Source organism: Neolamprologus brichardi, chromosome 13 (genome assembly GCF_056152115.1).
Source record: "Neolamprologus brichardi isolate AB-2024 chromosome 13, ASM5615211v1, whole genome shotgun sequence".
NCBI lineage: Eukaryota > Metazoa > Chordata > Actinopteri > Cichliformes > Cichlidae > Neolamprologus > Neolamprologus brichardi.
Window position 1 is genome coordinate 23,353,086 of NC_142116.1, and position 7,261 is coordinate 23,360,346.

Genomic DNA, 7,261 nt, shown 5'->3' on the forward strand with positions numbered 1-7,261 from the left:
TAATTTATACAATTAGCTATACCCGAGTTTTTGTTACTTCAGAGGAGGTAAAAAATTCAGCTGGTCTGGAGTCTGCACTGAGGATCGACTCTGTACTCTCTGGTTGGGGTGAAGCCTCATCAACAGATTGAACAGCATGATGCTCCAGACTGCTGCCCATTTTAGTGAACTTTGTGAAATGTTCCGATTGCATTGCATTATGAGTACAGACTTCCTCAGTTGGTTTAAAGCCAAAGTCAAAGTCCTAGAAGACAAAAAAATATCTAATATTAGCGCAAAAACTAGGGATGCAACGATACCAACTTTTTCAAACAGATACGATACCGATACTTGGATCTGAGTACTTGCCGATACTGAGCACAAAAACCAATACTTCTACCACACACACACACACAAATGCAATGAATTGGAACACAGGTTTTATTTTATTCTCTGCTGATAAAAAATAAAATCGTAATAAAAATGACCACAAAAAAAATTTCACGTGAAAAATAAGCACTTCTGTTAAATTATTGCGGAGTCTCCACATTGTAATTTAACAAAATATCACTGAACTATTGGGCACTGTCTCGAGCTTTCAGAATAATAAATAAACATTTCTGTTTGGAATAAAATAAATACAAATTAGGTTTGAGAATAAAATAAACTTTTAAATTATTGCAGAGTGTCCAATTTCATATCGCGGCTCGAGTATGCTGAGAAGACGGTGCAATCCTATGTTTTCCACGACTGGCATTGGCTGGTCATCCAGAGCAATAAAATGAGTCAGAGCCTCTGTTATTTTAACTGTCCGTGGATTTTCTCTTGACATTTTTCATCGCTTTCCCAAAATCTGAGTTAAAGTTGGCTGTTCCGGTCCACACTGCTGACATTTTGTTTAGCCTAGCTACAGCAGCCTCCAGTTTCTCTTTTTTATCTGGAGCCGCCAGTCTCACTCGCCTAACCCTGTGCCTGTTTAGTGCGGGATGTCCCCCTAGTGACCAATCTACTACAACAGAAATGACAAGCCACCCTCTGACTAATGAAATAAGTTGGTATCGGTTCATGGTATCGGTTAACTTTTACGAGTATGAGTACACACACATTTTACAGTATCGGCCCCGATACCCGATACCAGTATCGGTATCGGTGCATCCCTAGCAAAAACCTTTTCTGCTCTTCGGTATTCTTTATTTCTTTCCTTCCTGATGTCTTGTCCCTTGTATTTAAGGGCCAAACACTGAATTGTGTCACTTCTTAGTCATCTGAGTGTCAGTGACCAAGGAGGTTGTGTATGGTCAGACACATACAGGCATACAAAACCATCTGAGCAGCAAAACTGAGCTTCTGCTGCTAACTATCAGTAGTGGGCACTGTAAAAGAGAGGAGATGAGTTAGAGAGTGCTTTATTGCACCTCTCTTTTTCAATTTCGCTCTTCCTTTTCTGTGGTTAAATGCTGTGGAAAATTGGACGGCCTAGCAAAGCAGAGGTGGATGTTTTCTCCGAAGCAGAGTGCGGATGGAGCACATTCCAGGGGAAAGCTGTGTAAATCCCTCCATTGATTTGGTGCGAAACCCTCCTGACCTCTGGAATACATTAGCAGATTAGGCATGGAGGCCGTGTGCACACGGCTCTCTTAGCCCAGCCGCCAGCCTATTCAGACTGCACCCTAGCAGCAGTCTGCCCATGGGCCCCCCAAAAACCCACAGTCCGGATACCACGGGCAAATGGGCCCCATGCCCGCACTCATTCTTTCAAAGCCCAATTACAACAATGTGTGTACTGACTTATTAGATTCCCTTGATTTTATGAACATGCGATTCGCTTCATGTATTGCTCAGTCGTCCAGAAAGGAGGCGTTCTTTAGGAGCTTTAGGTACACTGTAATCTTCGTGCAGTCTGACAAAGACAAAAACAGAAACAGAGAAAGTTGTTGAAAGCCAGGTCACCACAACCTCAAGCGTCTGTAACTGCTTTCATTTACAAACTGACTGCTGCTGCTTCTTTACATCGTGCTGTCTGGAAGCCGGGTCAGTACAGCCTCAGCTGTCTAGTTTGATCAAAATTACCTGTGTAAGATAGAGATGACAGTGACTTACACTGTGAATCTGGTTTAAAAAAAATAGTCCTGCTTCCTGGCATTTGAGATATTCGTCTTATCTTCAACACCAGTGAATATAAGCTTCCTCATCTGAAGTTTAGTCCTGCATACAAATAGGTCGGACACATTATTTTTAAGTATATATTTTGTAGTCTTGATGTAAATTAATATAGGGCATCCTGATGAACGGAAGCCCAATTGCTCATTGTGTTTTGTTTGCTTTGTGCTTGTTTACTGGATGAAGAGAATATTGGCATCACTAAGTGATACCAGACCCTCAGTGTGGATCTGGACGCCAGCTTTTCCATTGTATCTCAACCTTTGAACATGTGCTTTTCATAACGTTGTAGGCTCCTATAAAAGCTAACAGAGTGTTAATGGATTGAGCAAGTGGTCATTGACCTGGTATTGTGCGTATGTGTGTTTGGATGCGTGCGTCTTGTTTGGGGGGGTGGGGTTGCTCTGGGTCAGGGGAGCAGGCATCATGGTCACAGGCTACAAATCCCACCAGGACCCCTGCACCCCCCCTCAGAGGGGACACATGGCCAGTCGCCTCCCATCTCCCCCGCATTGCAGGCAGGGTTTTACTCGCCAGCAGAGCAGCCTGACACCCAGATGGCAGGCAGCTCGGCTCGCTGTCCATCTTCTCGCATGAGGCAGGAGAAATTAAATCACCTCATTTGTCATCAGCGAGCTCGCTGTTTGTCTTCAGCGGACCTATTTGCTCTGTGACTCTAGCCCACATGAGAGCAGTGGAAAAAAAAACACAAAAAAAAACAATGGTGTATAAGAAAATTAAAAGTATATATCTGATGTTCCACATAACAATAACAGTAACCACAAAGCCAAACATCCCCTCTGCTCTGTCTCATTGTGGCCAGCTAATTGTCACTACTAACCACACTGAAAACGTTACAGATGGGAGAGTTTGCTTGCATCCATCTTGGTAGTGCTGCAATCGAGTAAACAAGTTCCCGTCGCAGACTCTGATAGTCGAGTACACAAGGCTTCCAATGAAACGCACATGGCGCCACCACAACTGGAAGGAAGTTAGTTTGCCGCAAAACATCCTTCCAGCAACGATGCTATCATTTACAGAGGATACAACAGAGACACTGTTTCAGCTGAGGGAAAATCGCGTAGCTTGATTTGGATCACCTAAAATGCCGAACAATTGGACTCTGACATTTTATGGCAAAAAAAAATTTTTGAGTGAAAGAAATCGTCTTTGATTGTTCACATTTCTTCAGACATAGCTGGCATTCATCACAGCTTATTGACTGGATGAGCATGAGAAATTGGAGGAGGAGGCAAATGACAGTAACAGAGGTGGGGAGAAAAAGTTGTGCCTGCCTGGGGGCTTCTGTGAAACAGCTGAGAAAAAATCCAGGTGAAAAAACAAAGGTTTTTTTTTCTTAAACCAGTTTTTAATCCATTAAGACAAAAGTAAAAACAACAGACCTCACCTACTTTTTTTCCTCCCCACTGTCTCCCTCCCTTACTCCTCTGGGCCTCTCTGTACCTGGTAAATATTTAGTCAGTTCCTCATATTCTGTGGGAACTTCCCGTTAAAGCGATCTAAAGGTTAAGGACGCCTTTCTCCACTAACTGTTTGCACTCCAGGGGCATTCGGTTGGGAAGTCGCCCTGTTTGTCATTCCGTGTGTCGGTGCATTTTCTCATTTTCCCTGAAACACTTTTCCCGCCCTCTGCCTCTCCGTACCCTGGTTAATGTTTATACCGTGACTGATTTGGCTCCTGTTGCTAATGCTAGATAAGCAACAACTGATCAGTGCCATTAGCACATCAATCCTCACAAGTGACTCCTCTTTGCAAAAGAACAATATGGCTCCTCAGTTTGATTTATGCCCAGACTTCAGCTGAACCTGGGTCACGTTCCCTTTTTGCTTTTCTCAGTTTTTCTCCCCAGCTTCTCCTCCTCCCTCCTATTTTCAGTTCACCCCTATTTCTCTGTTTATTGGTATTCTTCCTGTTCCTCCACCTCTGCCTCACAGGGGAGGAAAACGCTCCAGAAACTTGTACAAAACCTCAAACTGAGTGTTGTTATTGACAAGGGGTGTGAAACTGAAAACTACCCACCTTTGTCTTTTTTATTCCTTCTTTGCCTTGGAGTCAGAGGTTACCAGCTTACTATTCCTCAAACTATGAACCCCCTCTGACAGGACTGTATTGACTATCAGCGTCATTGTTGTCTTTCAGGACCAAGACAGCCATACAGGAAAAATATTAATTATGGGTTTTTACGCTGCAGGGCGTCACAGCAGGACTTTGTAATGTGTAAGAAAATATTGAAAAAGGCTTGTGAACAGATACGGCAGATAGTGTGTTTGTACACATCTCTGTGCTTTAGCCCACCCACCCCACCTCTCTTCTGTTAGGGATCACGGGTGATGTGTAGCATGGCCAGTTGTTTGTTGTCACTGTGAATTATGGTGACATGCTGAAGGAGTGAAAACTCACGCTGGGCAGCACTTGCAAGGAACAGTGAGGGTGTGTTTGTGTGTGTGTAGGGGGATGGGTTGAGGGGGCTTTTATCCTGCCATTTATACCCAAGGTTCTCAGGGATCAGTTTACAAGGTGTGTCTGGTTCACTTTCACTGTTACAGTCATAAGATTTTCCCGCGGTGACTTTAATTACTACAAACACTCCACTGGATGATGAATTGTGTCCAGGCTGACGAGTCATATTGTCTGAGCACAAGAATTTATTTGATAGTTTATCTATCCTTTAACAGCACACACACACGCACGCTACACACAGTGGGCAATATTAGCGAGACAGTGACATTTTGTTTTTAGTCAACTCAAATGGAAACCTGATGAATTATTAGCATGAGAAACCAACAGCTGTTTATTAATGTCTTACGCAGATTTATAATTGCAGAACTAATGGCTGCAAAGCATAGCGGCCTCCAAAACAAACAGTCTGCAGTTGTAAACTGTACTTTCTAACTGAATGCATGGTTAATTCGACTAATTTACTGCTTCAGTTAAATGTTTCACATATAGGTTAAAGTATTGCTGTTTTTTTTAATGTAGTTATTTTAAAGTTAGTCATTTATAAGCTAAAGTGAAGCAAACTCTTCAGTGAAAACGTGGCATTGCATCTCAGCTCCCAGATGGATTTTGGTGCTTCTTTTTCTAACCACGCTCTACTTTTCACCGCTAACACATTTACAGTTCCATCAGACTTTGCTAAAATGCTTCCCTGCTGGAACAGTTCTCCGCGCTGGCCCGGTCCCATTTTTCCACAGTGATTTGATCATGATTGATGGGTTACATGCTAACAGGGCACCCAAACTGCGAAGCTCTAAAAAGGAATGAGAATGAACGAAGTGCACGACAGGAGCCCACGTGTTAAAGCATACGTCTGTTTACACGAAGAAATTATTCTAAAGACTTTTCCTGGCCCGTCTCAAAGGTTTGGTGCCAGAATGATCTTTTTATATAAATGAAGCAGTCAAAAGCTCTATTGTCTCGAGGAGTGTTCACTTGTGCAGAGACGAGTCTATCCGAGTGCCTTTATAATTGCACGGTTATTCTATAAACCTTGTAGGAGTTTTTAATCTGCCCTGCTTTGCCCAGCCCAAGGTTTCTATTGCATTGCTGTGGGCAAGAAGGCTGAAAAATAAAACATGTACATGCTGAGAGATGTTTTTTTTTTCATTGCTCAACAGCACAATTAGAACTTGCAAGTGCAGAACAACATGGTAGACGACAATATAAATCTGTCAGTCTGTGCTCCAGAGGTGGGCATGCTGCAACTTGAACTCTTAAGTCTCGCTCGCAGTCTTTCCTCTGTTACTAAGTACAGGAAACCGTATAAACAGAAGAGAAAAATGTATTCAGGAAGGAGCACAGAAAAAAAAAGGTTATTTAATGCAAGCATTGTACTGTCATGTATGCACAGGAGTTATTTTCCAGGATGCAGGCTGAAGAGATGCTTAAGCAGACATATATCTCTGTCACTCTCTCTAGTTCCCTCTTTCTGTTTCTCTTGATATAGCGCAGAAGAAACTTGGGGGCGGGGTAAAGGTCAGGGCCCCGGTGAGGAGGTCGCGCCTCAGGAGCGCACTCAGCTCAAATTAGGTCTCAGATTGGCATTCACGGTCAAAATAGTTAACCTCAGCTCACCTCACCGTCCCTTAAGAAAACATATGCTTTACTTCAGCGCCTTAGGTTCATTTTAACAAACTCTTTCACCCACACAAAGGTAAACGTGCTTCGCTGTGAAGCACCACTGACACATGTCTAAACACCTCCTCGGTAAACCGTCGCTTTCAGACGCCCATATTAGCACATGGGTTGGACCCAGGCTGTGTTTTCAGAATCATCTGCTGCCTTACTACGGCTACAGCGACTAAGGAGTATGACCAGATGAAATATGTTGGACGGAAGTAATTTACTGCTCCCCTAACTTACAATATCTTGTGCCCCTGCCACTGGACAGAGTGGTAAGAAGAGACGCGGAGAAACAATAAACGTGGTTAAATGTGGGAGTGGGGAGTGGAAAACGGCACAGAGCCAAGGTCAAGTCTATAACTGCTGCTGCAAGAATGATTTAGGTGCTATGGCCAGGGGGCTGGACCAATAGTGGCTCGGCAGAGTGAATCAGGGAGGGATGGCAGAGGTGTTGAGAGCCTTGGTGGTAATGACTTGCTGATGACATCAGGACATAGCACAGAGTCTTTTCTCTGCGGAGGGGTTAAAGTTCAGACAGCCCATTCAGTGACCCTGTGATTTATTCCCGGGGCCTCCTTTAATATATAAACACAATGAAAGCTGGGTCTTTGCTGGGAATGCACGACTGTCTGTGAGGCATAGTCCAGAGAGCCGCTAAACACTTTTTGTTTGTTTCTTCAGCCCTCTTTAGTGCTTACTTTATCACCATCTGTGACAATGAAAGTTTCCCAAAAAGAAAAAAAAGTCAACAACCAGACAGACTGGGCTCATCTTTGAATGTTGTAAAGACTTACACCTGCTTTCAAAATGCAGCGAAAGTCTTTCAAAAGCCCCACTGCCTCAAAGGAGCGTCCCCGAGGACAACCTCGAAGATAGCATCAGTTCAGTTCATAGCAGCGGATAATGCTGCTGGTAAGAGCAGCCGATTATAAGCACTACAAAGCACACATCCTGTGAGTTGTCACTCAAAGCAGCTGT